Below are 21049 nucleotides of genomic sequence, written 5' to 3' on the forward strand. Positions count from 1 at the left end.
TCTTCATTCCAAAAGTTCTCTCTCTTGGGTGCAATTCTCAGGATGATGCACAGCAGTAGTTTGCTAGAGTGTAAAGAGATTTCACAGAAATTACTGCACAAGCTGCATTCCCTTTAATGAAAGGACCCATCAAGGACTGTACCCAAGTCTTGGGCCATCTTCCAGACTTTCAAATCACATTGATAAGCTTATGGTATACCCAGATGAGTGCCTCTCTATTCCTCTTAATTAGTGATGCCTGTATGATGACCACTCCAATGGCTTTATTGCTTTTCAGTGTCCTTACTGCACCTGGAACATCTTTGGTTGTAGAAGGAAGTTCATCAGAATAAAATGAACGTCTCACACAGACCTCCTCTGCATCTTTCACTTCCAACTTAAATTCATTTTGTGAGTCTAAGAATCCCTCAGTGCCACCTGGCAGTGGGTTCTCCATGACAGCAGCTTCTGTCAGTCCTGACAAATTCATTACTGCAACACTAGGCGTCATGACCTAGAAAGAATATCGTGTAAGGTATCGAATAAAAACTTATACAAATAAATACAGCAGATACAGTATAAGTTTACAATACTGCTGTTGTTGGTAAATAAAATACTCTGCATACTTTTTTGTTTGTTTCGTAATATCTAATCTTGTTTTTCTTTAGTTTTATGCATTGCTAGGTATACCTCTCTATTATGCAGAATATTTGAATAACCAGCAAACTCCTGGTTCCACGGCTGCTGGATATAAACAAGTTTACTGTAAATGGATATCATGCAAGAAGTTGCAGGAATGTACAAAATATATGTTTAAACAACATAACTAGGCAGAGTCAGTAAGCAACTTTTTCCCAGACAAAGAAAAGTCGATTTAACTGTGTACCTAGATCTTGGAGGTAAATGAAGAAGGATATGCCAAAGACAAAGGAAGCTCTATTTGCGTGTTAAGTCAACAGGTTGATGGGGGTGGCGGGAGGGCTGTGAAAGCGGCGGGGGAAGGGAGAGCTTTACGGAGTTGTCTTGTTTCTGCAGTCAAAACAGTGAGTTTTGGGAAGTTATAAGGTGAAGCAAAAAGACTTTGTTGTGAAAGGGAATGATTCATGGAAACAGACACTGCGTGATGACTTGGAGGGTGAGAAAAGAGCTGTAGCCAAAGCCTTGAAATATGGTATTTCTGTTTTATTTTTAACCAATTCTGTGTCATCTGTCCTTGCTGGGTATCTCCTGGAGCTCTGTCATTGTTAATAACATTTTTTATTTTATCATCAGTAGATCTCAGTTTTATAATATGAAGCATAATGTGAATTCTTAATTGACTGAAATGAGCTGGTCTGTACACTGTCTCTTTGGAGAAAGTTAACTAGGTAGTTTTTGTGGGACTCCTGTGACAGTCTGGACGGTAGAAGAAAGCTTTTCTGGAGGACTTGGGAACTGGGGTGCAGCAAGTGTTATTTGGTCAGCAAAGTAGAAGCTGTCAGAATCTTGAGAAGTCTGTCTGGGGTGACAAGCAGATGGAAGGGTCAAGAAGCTGCTGTCCCTTTTAACTGTAGGTAGTCTCTTTTTGCTAATCCAGTGTGGTAACAGGGTTATTGGCAGATCCAGTTATTGTAGGTACCTTTTCACCAGTTCTCGGCAGGTATTTTTCTTGTCATAAAAAAACTTTCATAAGAATCTTTATGGTATGGTAGGCCTTTCTGCTGGCATTTACCACCAGATTTCCATATATCCGCACATTGTTGTTCATTCCAGTCATTTTTGCTGCTTTAATTATTGCATCTATTTTTACATCCTAAAGAAATATTGCTCTTTTGCAACTTCATTCATTTTTCTTTGTGCTACTGGGTTTCTTCCTTGATCGTATAACTTCATAATCTTCTCCACAATCCAAGGTTTCTTCTTTAGGATCTGTTTCTGCAGGAGTTCATCCATGGTCTCTGTAATGGAGCAAGAGGTGTTATACAGGATCTGATCTATGCTTGCTGTGCAGAGGTCTTCTGCTTTTGGTCAACTGCTTTCTTTAATTTCACGTATGCTTTAAGGGTGTGGACATTATAGTAGATCTGAAAGTGCTTGCAGGTGATTTCTCGCTTTGCCATTTGAAGGTTATGTTGGCTCAAACTATGTAGTGATGAGATCCTATGTAGAGCTTCATGAAAGATCAGCTCCCATCACATCAGAACACCACCTATTTGACTTCATCATCATCTCAGTCTGGTTCTGAATCCATGAGTATGGCAGTGTTCAAGTCCATGTGGCTACGTGGCATCCTTTTATGTCAATGCATCACAGTTCTCACTTCAGAACAGGTTCACTAGCTATCTGATTTGCTGGTGACAAAGGCCTATTTGCCAAGGAAACTAGACTTAAAACCCTACACTTTCAAGTCTGACAGCACTTCTCATCTAAGTATTTTACTTTTCAGGCAACAGCTCCCTCAGGCCCATAACAGTTTGCCATTATGTGTAGTAAAGTATCCCAAGTAGGTCAGAGACCTCATTGGGCTAACCAACTTAAGGTCAACTAGGCAAAATGGTGGAAGAAAGAGAATGTTGGCATTCCCGCTTCTCCAAAGAGAGGAAAGTGACTTACTGCCAAGGTATTCTAGACAGAGGCTGGATGGGTATCTTAGAGAAAGGCAAAGGAACTTTTATTTCCCAGGTTCTAGTCTAGTACCTTGACCACAGGTCTAGCTTTTGTGTCTGAGTTCTGATGACTAGCATCAAATCTAAACCAAGAAGGGAACAACAAATCCCTTACATCCATGAAAAAGGCACTAACTTTTAATTTTTCAAGACAGTATATATTTGTGTAGGACTGCAGCAAGATTCAAGGAGGGGTTTGACATTTATATGGAGACCAAAATTACCCAGTGCTGTTATAATTAGTGAGAAAATTGGGACGAGAACACACTTCATGCTTTAAGCCAGTCTCTAGGTATTTATCAGAACTGGGACATGCCCTAGCAGGCCTAGGGTTTGCACCTGGAGTCAGAGGCCAGGAATATGGAAGGTCAGAGCTGGAACCAGGAGTCAGAGCCAAAGGCCAGGGAGCAGGAAGGAGCAGGACTGGAGAGAGTTTGGGAACAAGGCAGGCACAGGATCAGTTATAGCTGCAGGCATCATGTTGAGTGGCTGGCCATCTGCCAGCACTGCTAGACTGAAGAACAGAGCTGCTGACTCCCACAGTCAGGCAATTCTCTTGTAGCCAATCAGGGCTCGTTAATGTGCCTGGAGGCTGCACAAGCTAGTCCCCAGGCTCTCCTGGGGCTATTTAGAACAGAATGAGGGCCAGTGAATTTGGAAATCCTTCTCCTAATCAGGCTGTTTTACCAAGGCTGATGAACCAGTGTAGGAGGTGGGGGGCACTAAACGGGCACACTATATAGTGCAGCTTACCTGTAGTGTTCTGTGACTGCCATACCAGGCCTGCCCTTAGCAGTCTGCTTTCTTTTCAAGGCTGCAGACACTCCCCTTTCACACCCCTGTTTTTAGTAGAAACATTTCCACTGCACAAAAGCAATTGGTGCAGATTTTGGCTCTTCAGACCATTGCTTTCATCAGCCATTTATAGGGGTTCATAGCTTGTCCCTACCCGAGCCATAACCTTTTTTAGGAGACAAGCTTGGCAACACCACATGCTGATGATTTAGGAACACATTCTAGTGATGGTATCTCCAGAAGTTAGGAGATTTGCTGCAATCCAGATAATGGCCCTCAAGTTCAGATGCTTCCCGTAAACTCTTTGGGCATAACTGGTGACGAGTGGTCAAACATGGCAATGATTTGCTTTTAATGTGGCCTTTATCTGCATCAGTGAAAATACATTAGAGTGAAGGCGGTGTCTGTCCTTGTGGTAGACATGCAAATCTCAGAAAGTGACCAGATTTTCTTTTCCAGTAGGGAAGTGAGAGGCCTTTCATCATATCTGATACGAGGAAGGAAGAGAGGCAAGGGAGCATAAATTTCCACTCTTTGGCGACAGTTTGAAAATGGCTCTCCCTAACGCTAGGAAAGGTTGGCTGGAGTCAGGCTAGCCGTACCTATTGTGTGTTGCCTAATTCATTATGGGTGAAGGGCTCATGAGGCCTATGCACCACTCCATGCCAAGAGCAACCTTAAGGAGAGGGCTTAGGTAGTACCTAGGCCTTGGAATGGCCCTCTACCAACGTCAGGATTTTGCCTTGCTCATGAAACCAGATGCAACTCATCTGGCTGCAAATGCATCATGTCTATCTACACCAGCTGGGAATGTGTCCCATTGGCCGTGTCTACACTAGTCCCAAACTTCGAAATGGCCACGCAAATGGCCATTTCGAAGTTTACAAATGAAGCACTGAAATGCATATTCAGTGCTTCATTAGCATGCGGGCTGCCGCGGCACTTCAAAATTGACGCGCCTCACTGCTGCGTGGCTCGTCCCAACGGGGCTCCTTTTTGAAAGGACCCCACCTACTTCGAAGTCCCCTTATTCCCATCAGCTCATGGGAATAAGGGACTTCGAAGTAGGTGGGGTCCTGTCAAAAAGGAGCCCCATTGGGATGAGCCGTGCGGCGGCGAGCCGCGTCAATTTCGAAGTACTGCGGCCGCCCACGTGCTAATGAGGCGCTGAATATGTATTTCATGTATTAGCATGGCCATTTTGAAGTTTTTGGCTAGTGTAGACATGGCCTCTGTTTGCTTTTTTGACCACCAGTGCACATTGAATGGATGTTTTCAGTGAAGTATCCACAATAACTCCCAGGTGTCCCTCAAGTTGTAACAGCTAATTTAGTCCCCATCATTTTATATGTATACTTGGGATTATGTTTTCCAGTATGCATTACTTTGCATTTTTCTACATTAAAATTCATCTGCTGTTTTCTTGCCCAGTCACCTAGTTCTGTAAGATATTTTTGAAGCTCTTTGAACTTAACTATCTTGAGCAGTTTTGTATCATCTGCAGATTTGCCACCCCTTTCTCCAGATCATTTGTAATTATGTTGAGTGGGATTGGTCCCAGCATGGACACCACTAGTTATCATTCTCCACTCTGAAAACTGACCATTTATTCATACTTTTTGTTTCCTGTCTTTTAACCAGTTGTCAGTCCATGAGAGGATCTTACCTTTTCCCAAGACTTTGCTTAAGAGCCTTTGGTGAGAGACCTCATCGAAGGCTTTCTGGAAAGCTAAGTACAATATAGCCACTGAAGCCTCCTTGTCCACATGGTTGTTGACCCCCTCAAAGAATTCTAGAAGAGCCTGTGTGTATGCAGCAGCCATGTTGGCATATTCCCCTAGTCTACATTCAGGGCATGCCAACAATAGGAATTTTTCTGCCAGCATAGGAACACCACCTCCTTGGATGGCATTAACGCTGCCCACAGAAACCCTTTTCTGAAATAGAGTCCTTGTCTGCTGACTGTTAGACTAATCATAGCTGCGGTAGCATCAGTTTTCTATGTAGATCAAGCCAAATTCTGTGTGCTGTTATGAATTTCCTGTATGCATCTTTATGAAACCGCTAGTTCCATTTTGAAGCCTTTTGTCTCCTCTGACGTTCTTTAACTTCCCTGTTGAACAGAAATCCCAAATGGAGAAGTGGCAAAGGCCTAACGACATGAGTTGCTAAATGTTGGTGGTACTTTATTCAAGATGGTAGCACCTAGCTAAAAAGGTGTCCCCAGCCAGGAGAATTGGTTTACCAAGGGAGAGGTTGCCTAGCAACTAAATGACCAGGTAGGGTTCTGGTCATCTGGGAGTCACCTGATAGAGGAGCTGAAAGGTTATGGAAGGGCAGAAGCTGTTCTATTTGCTGCATTTGGCCATTTTTCATCAGTGTAAAATGAAGGAAAGTATTGCAGCAGCCAGAAAAGGCAGGAGGGGTGGGGAGCACCCTGCATATCTGAATACGGATAATGCCTCCAAAGACTCTTTGTATAGATCTGTATGTTTCTAGGATGGCTAATTTAAGAGCAACAGCAGTATAGTGTGCTTGATGTGTGTTTATATGCTTCATGCTGCTGAGAGACTTAAACTGTAACCTACAAGGCTCACACATGTGGCAGGATTCTGTGAAAGAGACTATTTAAGGTATGGGGGCAGCCATTGTGATGCATAGTCTTAGTGTTCAGCCAGGAAAAGTGCCTGGGCTTTATTCAGGCTCTTGAGGCTGAACAGCTAAGGAGCTAGAGCAGGGGTCAGCAATCTTTCTGAAGGGGAGTGCCAACATCTGACCTTCTGACTTCTATGTACGGTCTGAGTGAGGTGATACTTTCCAAAGTCACTACTAGTCCTTCTCACAAATAGGTGGGTGACATGAAGAAATCGTGCTCATTATTGAGTGACCGCCGAGAGAGGGAGAGACTAGTTTTACAACAGTTCCTTTAATAAATAAATAAAGAGGCACAGCTTTACCGTTTAGGTGGTGGCTAGCAGTATTAGCTGGTCTTTTGTTAATCCACAGGTGACATGGCTTTGAGTGAGCCTCCAGCTGCATGGGAAAAAGGGGCAGGGCTGAGCTCCCACCTTGCATGCTGATGAAAATTGACTCACATGCTGTTCTTGGTACTCATGTGGGAGGTTGCTGACTCCTGAGCTAGAAGCTAGGCTCCCCTAACAGCAGTCTGGTGGGCCACAGGCAAGGAGGGGCCTGAGTGGATCTGTGACCGATTCCTTTTAGTGGTTTGCTTGTGCCCTGAAGCATGAAAGTTTGTGTCTTTCAAAACTCTTGGCTTTGTTTTTAACCCTTGCTGTTGTAACTTTGGATATTTTTGTTATCTGTATAAATATGCAAACATCATGTCCTTGTTTGTTATTGGATAATCAGTTTCAGTAGTACATAGTCTGGCAGTGAGGTCCCACAAGTAGCGTGCATTGGCTCCCTGATATCCATGGGTTTCATACAAAGTAAAATGACTTTGGTAAGCTCAGCTTCCCTGCTGATGATGCATGCATTTCTTCACATCTAGTGGTTTTGATAAATTTAAGATGCACCAAGAAACCTTGTCTCAAACTAGAGCCCTGTGTGGTGCTATTTTTTATTCCTGCTCCCATCCCATCCTGCACTGCCCACTCCCACCTGCTCTTGCATGGTTCCTTGATTTTTATGGCAGTGGGGCCTGTGGAAACTCAGCTTTGCTTCAGGGCTCTAAAACTGTCCCAGCAATGGCTGGACAGGCTGATCTTAGCAGATGTCTGTCCACCCACTCACTGCCTGGTCCCTCATGCAATGGGGTGGGAACCAGCAATCGTCTGAATTCACCCATGCAGAGGGACTGGAGTCCTCATGAACCCCTTCAAGGAGATCAATAATCCCCATGTCTCCCCTTCCCCACACAAAGGGATTAGAAACCGCTCATCCTCCAGGCAAAGGGGATGGGAAGTTCCCATGCTCTGTCATCCCCAGGCACAGGCAGTGAGAGTCCCCATTGTGACCCTTACTTCTGCGTTGCTGCTGGCAGCAGCGCTGCCTTTAAAGCTGTGCTGTCAGAGAGCAGTGCCAGCTGGCTGGAGCATCCATGTTGTTTATCCTGGGGGAACACTTTTTTTTTTTAATGCCACTCCCACCCTGCAAAACCCTCTCCCACCTGCTCCCCATCATTTCTCAAATTTTTGTCTGTTCCTGCTATTATGGCAGTGGGTCCCATGGGAACTGGGGGAGGGGCGGGGGGGTGGACCAGACCTGTTGTAGGGCTCCACCACAAACTTGAATTAGAGAATATTTTGGTTTTTAGCTCTCTGTGTTCTCTTTTGTGTGGCATCCTGGCACACCTTTTGGCTTGGCTAGAAGTGAGAGCATTGAGATAAGATTTTTTTTATTCAAAGTCATAGAGGAAGAGTTCAAGATTTTTAATTTTTACGTTTTGCTGTTTGTCGATGACTCCTGATTTTTGTGATTCAGTTTCTCATGCCATTTTGACAGTAGTTCCTGTTCATTCCATTTTCTGGATTCTGAAGTCTCATTTTTGAGCCAACCAGACCAGTGAATTTGATTTGAAACTTGATTCTTCTGTATCAAATTTTGTTGAATCTGTGTGAAGCCCACACGAAGCCTACAGTGTTGGTATCACTCTGCACTACAAGCCTAGGATCATGCACTCAGCTCTTACCACCTGCTTTTCCTTCCAGGGAAACTGGCAGGAATTGTGAATGCATAATATTGGAAGCAACATACCATTTCAGAACAGGTATAATCAGTTCCACTATTTCCTTGGCGCCGTTCATGTAATTCTCATTTAGATGGTAGGAGCAAAGTACCCTGTTTCTAGTGACTTTATGCACAGCGATGAATGTGATCTAAAATACCATGATGGAAGGAAGAAAGAGTATCATGGATTAGCTCTAAAAGGGAGTCTCTAAGCCAGAAAGAATGGTAGCTGGCAACAATTAGGTACAGTCAGTGTCTCCCCTACTTTTTCAGTCTCTGGGGACTATGGAGAAGATCCACTATAATGTGTTGGTCCCACTGCTTGAGGAAGCCGGTGGCACTTTAATGAGGGACTGGTACTGCTGATTTTGTGTGCGGAATGGAACTGGTTTGCACTTTTTGGTTCCAGAAGGAAATGCCTGTGCAGTGAATTTCCTGTTGCAGATCAGTTTCAGTCTTGGCTTTTGTCACCACTGTAATGACATTGATGGACAAGACTTATTTCTTGTGGTTACTTCCAAAGGAGTGCATTTTCCAAACAGAATTACAGTAGGTAGTAACTTGATCTTAGTAGGAACTGCAGGCACAGCTAATCCTTGTGCAGTATAGTCAGATCTGACCATTCATCTAGAAAGAGGAACATCATCAAAGCGCCTAAATATATGAGACATCGACTGGACAGTATTTGCTGGATGTCACATGAGAGAAGAATAACTCAGTGAAGTCAAACATGCTATAGCTAGCCTCCACACAGGAGAATAGGGTTTGCCACATGAGAACAGACCCAGTGTCCTGTCTTTGACAGCATCCCGTGCCAGATGCTTTAGAGGAAAGTGTTATCCCATAGTATGCAGCTGTGGGGTAATCTGCGTCCCTTCCCCACATACAGTAGCAATTCAGAATTACGAACTAACCTGTCCACTGCAAACCTTATTAGGAAGTGGACATATGCAATCAGGCAGCAGAGCCAAAAAAAAAAAAATCCAAAAGCAAATACAATACAGTACTGTGTTAACCTTAAGCTGCTAAAAATGGGAAGTTTTAAAATAAAGATTTGACAAAGGAAGGGAACTGTTTCTGTGTTTGTTTCATTTAAATTAAGACAGTAAAAGGCAGCATTTTCTTCTGCATAGGAAAGTTTCAAAGCTGTATCAAGTCTGCAGATGTAGCCTCAGCACATTAGTAAAAAGGCATCTTATTCTGTTTGCTTTCAAGGGTATTGTGTCTTTTCACTGTGTGGACAGAAGGAAGAGGCAGTCAAAAACACGTCAGCAGCTGGTATGTAGTTGTTTATGTTAAACACAATTAGAGTGTGCAGCATTTGAGTGTATAAACAGCATGGCAGCAATAAGCGTAGGAATGGGAGAGGGAAAGCAGATTTCACTTTGGGGCCTTAGGAAGCCAATGGTTCTTTGATTGTGGTACATTTGTACAGTTTCCAGACCTATAGAAATCCCATCCCCTAGTCAACATAAGGTGAAGGAGCACTGCTGGTGCAGATGGACCCAGCTCGATTGACAATAATGGGCCAGACCCTAACCCCGACCCAGCTCTGTGCCTTTTGCACTGCTCCTGCAGCCTGAAAGGGATGAGCCCTACTCCAGACATGCGGCTGGGGAGTCCTTTTACCTAGGCTGAATATAGCTACCACTCCGTCACCTTCCATGCATGGATGGCTGTTGGGGAGTGTGGTAATAGCTGAGTGGCGAGGGGAAGCCAGAGCACAATGCATTCCTAGGATTCATGGCTACTGGACAGAGATGTTTCACAGAAGGCTGGTTTGTTCCCCATTCAGCTGAAGATCAGAAATATGGAAACCCCACTCTAGATCATACTCTGAGCACAGCACATCCAAACACAGGGATCTGGCCCACATATTGGAATAGCACGCCTGTGTGCTTATGTAATCAGGAGTGACTAAATGAGAAGACCATCAGGCCTGCTGTATCTACCATTAGAGATGCAGTTTTCCTTCCATTCTCTTTCTCCCTTGGTCCTCAAACAGAGGTGACAAAATGGAGCAAATCAAGGCCATACTTGTTATACTCTTGGAAGGGGATGGATGGACTGCTCGCCCATTATGTATATAGAGATTCAATATCAGATCACTGCAGTCTGAATGCAGGCCGTAATGAGGGCTTTCAGGCCCAAATAGACAACCAAAGCATGTGGAAAAGAAACAGGCTGGAGATGCCCATTCACGGCACAGAATGAAATGAGGCTGTTTTGAAATAACAACCCTAATTCACAGTATGGATTGAAAAATGCAGATGGGGAGAGGTGGTTAGACAGGACAAAAATAATATTGTGGGGCTTGTTAATGGGAAATGCAGAGTGAGATCAGAGCTCCAGACTGATTTTTGTTTAATTTCTGGTACAGTGCTATAAAAGCATAACAATAAAAGTATAACAATGTAGTTACAGTATTGCTGAGTGTGTCAGCATTTAGCTGCATCAGTGTGTATCCTAAAATAACAGGCTGAATAATATCCATGCTAGCAAACACCATGGAAGAGAGCAATTAGAAAGAAGGGCATTAAGATTGCAGGAGGGAACACTAAGTACTTGATCCTCTTTCCTCTGGCTGTTCAAAGGAAGGTATGTATGAATAAATATGGCAAGACCATCCCCCATGTGCAGAATCATCAGCACAGAAACCTAGCATTATCCTGTAGTGGATAGAGGTTTATTTGGACTATGTAGTAGTATTGCTACATTAGTGAGCTCACTTAGAAAGACAGAAATTATTCATCTGGAAAAGCTGCTCATTTGCAAACAAGGAATTTTAATAAATTATTTCTGTGTGCATGTGATATGTATAGTCTGCAATATAAAGGTATATTCTAACCACACGGCTTCCCACTACCAGCTGTTCCAGAAACGTCAGTGTTTTGAAATGGGTGTGAGTTTTCAAGTGGAAAAAAAGTATGGCATGTTTCTTACAAAACTGCAAATTTGAACAGACAGAGGGCATGAGTAATTTTGGCTGCATCACGTTTTAAATGTCCATTTTGAGACACCATTTCTGTGGGTGTCTCCTTAGCTCTGTAAATCCAGCCCATTGAAGGTATGCCAGTGGGGGCACTGAAAAACTGAGGCACTAGTCGCTTTTGAAAATTTAAGCCTGCCTGTCAAGGTTTTCAAAAGCATGCTGAGAACATTTAGCATAGTAGTAGTAGTAGTAGGCATCCTTCAGTCTGCATAGACTATGGATCGCGCCCTTTAAAGTTTCAATTGAGGACTTCATTTACAGCGTCTATTGTGACTATGAAGACCCACATGAGAGTGACAGTCCTTGCTGCATCTCTTGCAGATGTAGTGGGTGTCTGGCAAGTCCTTATTGTGCTTTCTGTAACCCTATCTGATATCCAGGTTTCAAATCCTTGCCCCATTGACATCAGTGACAAAACTCCCATTCATTTCAGTGAGGCCAAGATTTCACTTCAGCCATTAGGATTTTAGTCGTCTCAATCCGCTAAATCATGCTGCCTCAACAAGAGGGATTGAAGTCCAAATAACTCAAAATCATCATGCTCAATCTTTCTTGACTTGAACATTCAGAAAGGATCTCATATATAGATATAGATATATATATATCCTCTCTATCAGGGTTCCCACTAATTTTTTCCATTGGGCAGAATAAATTTTGTTATGTGCACCAAGGCAGGTGTTGATGTGCACCACCAATATAAACATATGCCACCTACTCTGGGTGGTTGTGGGTGCTCTGCTAATCAACTGGGCAGCCACCAAATCTCTCTAAGATGGGAGCCCAACTGCTCAGCTTACAAGGAACACTGCCCTAGATATTTCACACATTTTATTTTTCAGACTTTAGGACACAGCCTATCATGAGTTTTCATGGTGCTTAAGAAAGAGCCTTGTTTTGAATTTGCCTTTAACTTAGCATTAACTGGATAGACTGTATCAATTCAGAAAGAACTATTGTGGTCTCTTCTGCTGATTATCTTTTACTTGATTATACCAAATAAGGGACACCAACAGACCTTGATGTTAATAACCCACAATCCAGACACCTCCATGCTGCGATGTGACCTCTCCTTCTTTACTTGTTTGCTAACAACACAGAATAGTCACAACTATGTATTCAATGCTCCCTTAAAGGCCAAATTCTCTTCACAGTTACATACATGCATTGGCGCTGGTGAGCTTGCATTGGTGTAACTAGGAGCAGAGTTTAGCACCAAGGTTGAATATTACTTAGTGCAGGATATGGCTCTGACCTCAGGCTCAGCAGTTTAGGATTGCAGTATATGCTACGTGCAATGAAGCTGAAAACCTGACTTGGAACCCTTGGCCTTTCTATCCACGAGCCGATGTGAGCAAGGACAGAAGGAAAACTGCAATACTCTGTTAGCATAGAATTAACAGCGGTCTGAAGGCATCTAATTTCCGCCTAGTGGGATGGAGGATAACAATAGTGATATGAGGTCTGTAGGCAGTACAGGCTAACAGTAAAAATTTCATGAACGTACCGTGTTGGGTTAACCTGGAACATACACTCCTCTGGATTTTGGATGCCTGTCTTCGGAGACTTTGTGCCACAGCAGTGGCACTGCACAGACATGCTCAGCACAGTGACTGTGCATGATGGGGAACCAACAGAAGGAGCAGAGTTTAGTTTTTAGGTGAGCCTAGGAGAACGACCGCGCTACAACTGAAACTTGATCTCTTGCTCCGAGGCTCTGCAGTTGCTGTGCTGTGTGATACCTGTTTGCAGGTCTCAGCATACTTAGGTACCATGAATTAAGGAGGGAGCCTGAGGCTGGTGGCTGAGGTTTTACATCAGGTTCTTAAAGTGACTCATATGCTGTTGGTGTCTATATTAGAGAAGCATTTGTTCTGACTGTGAGAGCTGCAGGGAGCTCCCAGGTCCAGGGGACCAGCATTTTTAACTCTAAGCCCTCCAATTTCTAGCAGAATAGAAAGCAAAGGAAAAGGATTGATTTTTGCCTCATCTCTTCAAAGCAAGTAGCTCCTGAGAAGTGCCAATAAAGAAGATGCTTTGGCTCAGGAATGAATAGAATGTCAGGACAAACTTTCAAGGTGGGCATGTATGATATGACTATAAAACGTATGACTGGTCGTGTGATGCTCCAGATTCAGATTCCTTACCTAGAATAAAGACTTAGGATGGGGTTTTCAAAAGCACTCCGCACTGACCTCATTTTCTCCCCTCTCATGTACATGGCAAAAACTCCCATTGAGTTCAATGAGAGTAAAGTTAGGCCAATGCCGAGTGCTTCTGGAAATCCTATTCTAGTCTAGCATGTGACTGCTGTGGAGGACTCCAGTGGCTTCTGGGGATGTAGGATTACACTTCAAAGGTAGCTGACCCTCTCTCGCTATTTAAACGATAAAGGGTGTGCAGAGCCAGGGGAGATGACCAGGCCATACATGACTTTACCATGGATGAGAGGTAGGATATGAGTCAGCAGTGTGCCCTTGTAGCCAAGAAGGATAATGGCATATTGGGGTGTATTAGGAGGAACATTTCCAGCAGATCTAGAGAAGTTATTATTCCCCTCTGTTTGGCACTGGTGAGGCCACATCTGGAGTATTGAGACCAGTTCTGACTGTCCCCACCCCTGTATAGATAAGATGTGGATGCATTGGAGCAGATCCAGCAGAGGGCAATGAAAATGATTAGAGGGCTGGAGCACATGGCTTGAGAGAAGAGGCTGATGGATTTGGGCTTGTTTGGTTTGCAGAAGAGAAGACTGAGGGGTGTTTAGATAGTTTCCTTCAACTTCCTGAAGGCGAGCTCTAACGAGGATGGAGAGAGGCTATTCTCCATAGTGACGAATGACAGAACAAGGAGCAATGGTCTCAAGTTACAGAGGGAGAGGTGTAGGTTGGATATTAGGAAAAACTTTTTCACTAGCAGGGTGGTGAAGCACTGAAATGCATTACCTAGAGAGGTGGTGGAACCTCCATCACTAGAAGTTTTAAAGTCCTGGCTGGGATGACTGTGCAACATTTGAGCAACATTTCGTTGGCCAATAAATGTTAGCAATAGTATGTCTGGTAGCATTATGAAATGTAATTAGAGCAAGAAGGGTTTGTGATAGCCAAGCAATCTGGAGTCTAGAGAAGAGCCTTTTATGAGCTGTAGATTCTTAAGCCACTTTAACAACAAAACAGAAACAAATAACAATATTGTGTCCTTGGCCTGGGCGCTATTCCTCCTCTTAACTAACTTTCTATTTCCAAGGTTTCCCTATGTGATATTAAGTGAGGGAATATCTTTACTAAATCATCATAGATCACTGTTAGCTCTGGACATGCCTATATACAGCATGGTGGCAAGTATCAGAGAGGTAGCTGAGCTAGTCTGTATCTTCAAAAACAACAAGAAGCTTATGCTCCAAAATACTTGTTAGTTTATAAGGAGCCACAGGACTTCTTGTTGTTTATATAGAGCATGGTTTCCCAAACTGCTGGGTGTGCTCCTCAGGGGGCGTGAAGAAATTTGGGGGTGGGTGTGAGGCAACCCAGCACTCCCCATCATTCCCCCCACCTGAAGAAAGAGCCAGCCTTTGCGTCTGGCTCTCAGCCACGGCCATTTTACAGGGGTGACCTGGCACAGCCGCTATAAAAGCTGTTGAAGACCTACGTGGAGCTAGCTGCCTTCTGCAAAGGCAAGAGTATGGGTTGGTGGCGGGAGGATGAGGATAAGGTAAGAGCGTGGTGGCTGGTGGTGCCTGGCTTTGTGGGATGGGAGGGGCTCAGGCTGGTGGCTTGGGCGGGCAGGCAGCTGGTCCTGGCAGCACAAGGCTCAGGCAGTTGGTGGGTGGGTGGCTGTCCCCAGTGGGATGGGGCTTGGGCAGGTGGCTCTGGCAGCACAGGTCTCGGGCAAGCAGGCAGGCAGCTCACATGGGCAGTCTGGTAGCTGGCACGGAGCTCAAGCACCCGGCTAGCTGGGGCTGCACCAGGCACCCGCAAGGGGCCAAGAAAAACTCTGTGCTTATTTTTAATGTTAAATAACATTTTGATATCAAGTTTTTGTTTTTATTTTAAATTATGAATGGAAATTTTTGTTAAAAGGGGGGTTGGATGATGGGAAAGAAAAGGTGAGGGAGTGAGGGTTTCTCAAAAATCAAACGCAGGACTGTCATGCCTAAAAGTTTGGGAACCACTGATATAGCAACTGGTATGCTGTAAAGCTACAGCCTGGCTTTCTGCACACTGGGCTTCTGTGTAGATAAGCCTTACTTCAGGCTTCACTGTCTGGTGGACTTTTTGAGTATATTACAGTGGAATCTACTGAATTCTAAGGATCTCAAGTCTTCTTCAAGGGTCTCAAAATGCTTTGCAAACAAAATAAAAAGCCCAGGCTGTAGGTAAGTGTTATCCTCACTTTACAGATAATTAATATGAATCCCAGTTAGGTTCAGTGGTTGATTGATGAAGTGCAGAGTGCCTCCTATATGACCCACCTAATTTGTCTGTCTAGGCATTCATGCAGCACTCTGAAAATAAACCCTTTAGGGATCACTATCTCTCTGTTCAGTCTCACTGAAGTCAAAACAGACAAGCCAGGTCCCACTGCCTGACCTGTCTCAAGATTTTCCTGCTAAGGGTTAAGCACCTGTCCACCCAGCCAGGCCTTTCAGCTAGCTGCTGTGATGAACCATCCTGTCCTCCCCGCAATCCTTTCACCTCAACCTGGCTCTCGAACAGGTCTCCGTCTAGCTGAGCTGCATGCCTACCTTTATCTGGGGGAGCAGGTGACCTGCAGGCCTATCAAGTGATGCCTGACTTCAAACCCATCCGCTGAGAAGCAGCTAACTAGATGCAGGCCAACTCCTTTACATGGCCAGCTCACCCAGTGACAGGGTGTATGATGCTACAAAATCAGATTTCAACCCTCTGCAAGGCATAAAAGGGACAGGAGCAAGGAAGTGTTGGGCCCAAGCATAATTTTTTTGGGCCCAGTACTAACATGTAATGCAGGCCTTCTCCCCCATGTACATACCACAATTTGCAGCCTGGGCCAAGCCCCCCAGGGTCTCTGGGCCCTGGAAAAATGTACTTTCCCCCTGTTTCCCACCCTGTAAGGGCCTTGACTGGAAGTGGCGTGATTTTCCTTCTCATTTACACCAGGGTAGAGCAAGAGTAATTCCCCTGCAGTGTATGGAATATGCTAGTGTAAAACCAGTGTAAACTGAAGATTAGACCCTTGGCATCTAATTCTGTGTTCTGTGGGCATTAAGCACAGAGAGTGGTGGCTTTGGTGAGCTGAAGTTGGGAAACCAGTATAAGGTGGGAACATTAGCACCTCCAGGACTGGTCCTCAGTGCAGACTAACTTGGTGTGGGCTGAGGGAGAGAGGCATATGTGTGTGGAGGGGAGAGCAGATTCACCTCAACCCAGTGAATTCTTACAAGATTTATAGTTTCTTTCGCTGACCTCAGAGGTCTTGCAGTGTTTGAAAATGGCATTGTCTTAACTCTGCATGTGCAGGTTGTACACACTGCAGAGTTACAAATCCTTCTGAACACAGCAGGTTTCCATGGCCTAATTATATTGTCACCAAGATGGGCTGGAGCAGGAATGGATGTGGCACAGTGCTCGGCTGGCCAGAGTTCAGATGGCATTCATAGAAGCATTTTATCAGTCAATTTCATGAGACATTAATTAATGAGATACTTCAATTAGATCATTTCTATCACTAGGAAGGAATTATTCTTCATGGTCAAGATTACATCATCTTAATTAGTCCCACTCCAAGTAATTTGCTTCTTCTCAAGCCCTCAAGAAGGGTACATTCATTATAGATAATTAATATTCAAGTTAATTGAGTGCACCCTACAATTCATTGAACACCTTTGAAACAGATTTTCCAGTCAGGCACAGGAAAGGGTCTGATAAGTTGCACTGCATGGTTTTAAGTAGGGCTTCTCAGTCATCCCAGGGTTTAAATTATAATGATCACCCCAGGCACCAATTCGCAGCAGAGTGCCCATTCTGAGCAATTACTGCATATATACCAAAGGTATATAGACCAGAAGGTTAGCTTAGTTTCTTGCATTTATATACACACTTCATTGAAATGAGACAGCAAACGTATTTGGTCAACATATGTTCACATCCGTCCCAGTGTGATTTCCCCACTTTTCAGTTCGTTCCTTACAATTCCAAATGGCAATTTAATAATCGTCTTGCCCTGATTGTTTGTGGTGTGGTTGTAGCCATGTTGGTCAAACCCAAAATGTTCTGTCTGTTTATCCTATATAAAGAAATGTTACACAGTACATGCATTATTTCTTTTAGCACTGCTACCAAGCCACAGAAGACTGCTCTGTGTGCTATAGTTATTTTAATGCATTTGTACTGTATATTAATATTACAGACTAAAGCCAACTTCCTTTTGCTACTATTAGAAACTGTCCTATAGGTACATATTTAGGCTAAAGCTTTCAGCAGTGGCTGTAATTTAGGGTGTACTTAAGTTTTTGGACACCTAATTTGAGACGTTAGATGGGCTTGATTTTCTGTGAGTGCCTAGCACATGCCCTCTGGAAATTGGACCCTATTAAGGAGTCTCAGGCTGGGTACCCAAAGTCCACAGTGGATTTTGAAAACTTGGGCTTTCATGTCAATGTCATAACATTTGTTTACAGGCTAATAAAGTTATGAGGTCAGCTACAGCTATGGTATAGGCAGATAGTAACACCTACCTCTTACATAGCACATTTTATCAGTAGATCTCAAAGTGCTGGTGTATTTGTCCTCAAAACAGTCTTGAAAGAGAGGACACCATGAGCCCCATTTTACAGAAGAAGCCCTGAGGCACAGAGAGCCGTGACACAGACAGAGGGTACATCTGCATGACATGAGTCTCCCAGGCCTGGCTCGATGGACTGGGGGGTTGTTAGGCTTATATTAGCACTGTAACAACAGCTGTGTGTGGAGAATGATTTAAAGTCACCGTGTGAGTTCTTCAAGAACAAGAAGAAGTCCTGTGGCACCTTCTAGACTAACAGGTATTTTGGAGCATAAGCTTTCGTGTGCAAAGATCTGATGAAGAAGCAGGTCCTTGCCCATGAAAGCTTTTGCTCCAAAATATCTGTTAGTCTAGAAGGTGCCACGGGACTTACTATTATTTTTGAAGATACAGACTAACCTGGCTACCTCTCTGATCCTTGTGAGTTCTGACACCTGCTTCCTCTCTAGGGTTCAGAGACTGATATCCAATCAAAGCTGCAACAGCTACACAGCTATTTTGGAGTCAGGAATGGGAGACAAAGTCAATTGTCCCAAGTTAGGAGGCTCCTGGCCACAGGGAGTTTAACTGTACAATGCCTAAGTGACTTACCCAAGGCTACACAGAATGTCTTGGGCTGAGCAGGGAAGTGAAAGTGGGTCCCCAAGTGCACCTCCCACCGAAGTCTATGAATTAAGCTTACACCAGGGCTGAATATGGCCCATTTTGACTCAGATTGTAGCATCTTCTTGACTGTATAAGCAGAAGTATCAAGGAAAGAGATGCACATATAGATTGCATTTCACCTTTACTTAAGCAGACTGTCTCACTGGTTCTGTTGTGTCTCAGACTGTGAGCTTAGCAAATAGTGCCAAAATGTACGTAAATCGTTTCTTGAATTTGCAAATAATTTAGCTTTGACTGTCTTCATGCCTCTTGTGTCTTCTCTTCCTTTGAATAATCTAGCAAACAGTGGGCTGGAATGCTGGTAGAAGACATGAAACAAATCAATAGCGAAGAATATGTAGTATGCAAATTTTTATTCCCAGCAGAAACCCTATTTTTAGGAGTTACACTTTCCCATGCAGAAACAGAAACATTATTGTTGTTTGTTTCTTGCACAGTAGCACCTAGCAGCCATAGCCAAGATCAGGACCCCCTTGTGCTAGGTGCTGTACAAATCATAGAATTATAGCACTGGAAAGGACATTTAGGGGTCATCTCGTGTAGTTCCGCACACTCATGGTAGGACTAAGGTATTATCTAGGCCATTCCTCACATGTGTTTATCTAATCTGCTCTTAAAAATCTCCAGTGATGGAGATTCCACAAAAGCTCTAAGCATTTTTGTTTTCGGTTCTTAATCACTTGGACAGCTGGGAAGTTTTTCCTAACATCTAATTTAAACCATCCTTGCTGTAATTTGAGACCATTGCTTGTCCTATCCTCAAAGGTTAAGGAAAACATCTTTTCTCCCTCCTTGTAACAGCTTTTTTGGTACCTAAAAGCTGATACCCTGTTCCCCCTTAGTCTTTAAACATACACAGTTTTTTCAGTCTTCCCTAAGAGGTCATGTTTGTAGACTTTTAATCCTTTTTGTTACTATTTTCTTTTCTTTTCTTTTCTTTGTGTTACTGTTTTCCCCAATGTGTCCTCATTTTTTCTGAGCTGTGGCACCCAGAACTGGATACAATACTCAAGTTGAGGCCCCATTCCTATTAAAGATCTGCTTTATCCACAAGCTATAGGTTCCCATATAGTGCATGAATAACCACCAGAAATGGATTGGTACATTATATCCAACAGTAAATAAATTATGACAATATTAAGTTGTGTGGAATAAAGAGGAGGAAAAAAAGAAGCAAAGATGCCTTCCCAGGAAATGATTTGTTAGGAATTATTTGTTCTGTGCTGTTCAATATGCATCCAGAATTAACACCCTGCTAGTAGTTCAGTGCTTCTGGGTCACTCTGTTTTCCATGATTGATTAATCAAGTGCAATTTTTAGGAGTTTGCCAAATTTATTTTTATTGTTAGCTAGGCCAATAAAGGGCAATTATCATTAACTTTTTAAACCTCTTTTTCCCCACTGGAGACTCAAAATTACAGGCCCTACCTTCTACATAGTTTCTGGTATCTGTATTCTTGCCTTTGGATTGCTAATATTTTCCAAATTCGCCCCACAGAATGCATTGGATTTTTTTGCTATTGGTTTTAGAACTCATTAGATCTGACATTTGTTGCCCAAATCAAATCTGTCTTCTGAAGCTTGAGTTTGTCATCTACTTAGAGGGAACTTTCTGTTCTCCTACTGGCATATAGTACACAGGGAAAGAACAAAACAATTGCATTTCTTTAAATGTAATTTTAAAAGGGTTCCTTTATTGATCTTTTGGGATAGACCAATGCTGAAAAAAACATTTCTGATTCTGTTAAAAATTAACCTGCCAGGCTGCCTGACACCATATTTATGGGCACATTTACTCTTTCAGCTTTCTGGCTAACCACACTCTTTACTAAATAATCTTAAAAGGCTTGGTCTTGACTTCTAGGTGCATCAGGACAATATGGCATCTGACTTGGATATCTCAGAATGCTTTTCAAATAGGATCTCAACACTCCCATCAAGGAAGTAGGATTGCTTTTCAAATAGCTAATCTGAGACCTAGAGAGGTTAAGACCCTGAGTTTTCTAGGTGCTGAGCACTCACAACTAAGCCTCCTGACAAAAAAGTGGGGGAGAGCTATCCTGGTGCCCAGTGATTTAAAAGGGACAAGGGCTCCTGATCACCTCAGGTGCTACAGTGACAATGGCAGCAGCTGCAGTACTTGGCCTGACTGGAGCCCAGGGTGGTGCTGAAGGGCTGCCTGGGGGATGTTAAACCTCAGTCCTTCCCCTTCTGCTCAAGGCTTCACTCCTTCCAAGGGCCCAGAGCCATCCCTCCACCTTGGCCAGGGCCAGGAGAAGTCTATCATACAACCTGCTCACAACCTCTAACTAAAATCAATGGAGCTCCAAGTGCTCAACATCTCTGAAAAGTAGGGCCGTAAGTGCACATGATACACAATGAATCTGTGACACAGCTGGATGGTCTGACTTCCAGTTCTCTTCTCTGATGACTTAGGGGCAGGGACTACCTTTTTATTATGTGTTTGTACAGTGCCTAACACAATGGGATTCTGATCCATGAGCAGAACTCCTGGAGGCCAGAA

Source organism: Carettochelys insculpta, chromosome 2, assembly GCF_033958435.1.
Source record: "Carettochelys insculpta isolate YL-2023 chromosome 2, ASM3395843v1, whole genome shotgun sequence".
NCBI classification, from domain to species: domain Eukaryota; kingdom Metazoa; phylum Chordata; order Testudines; family Carettochelyidae; genus Carettochelys; species Carettochelys insculpta.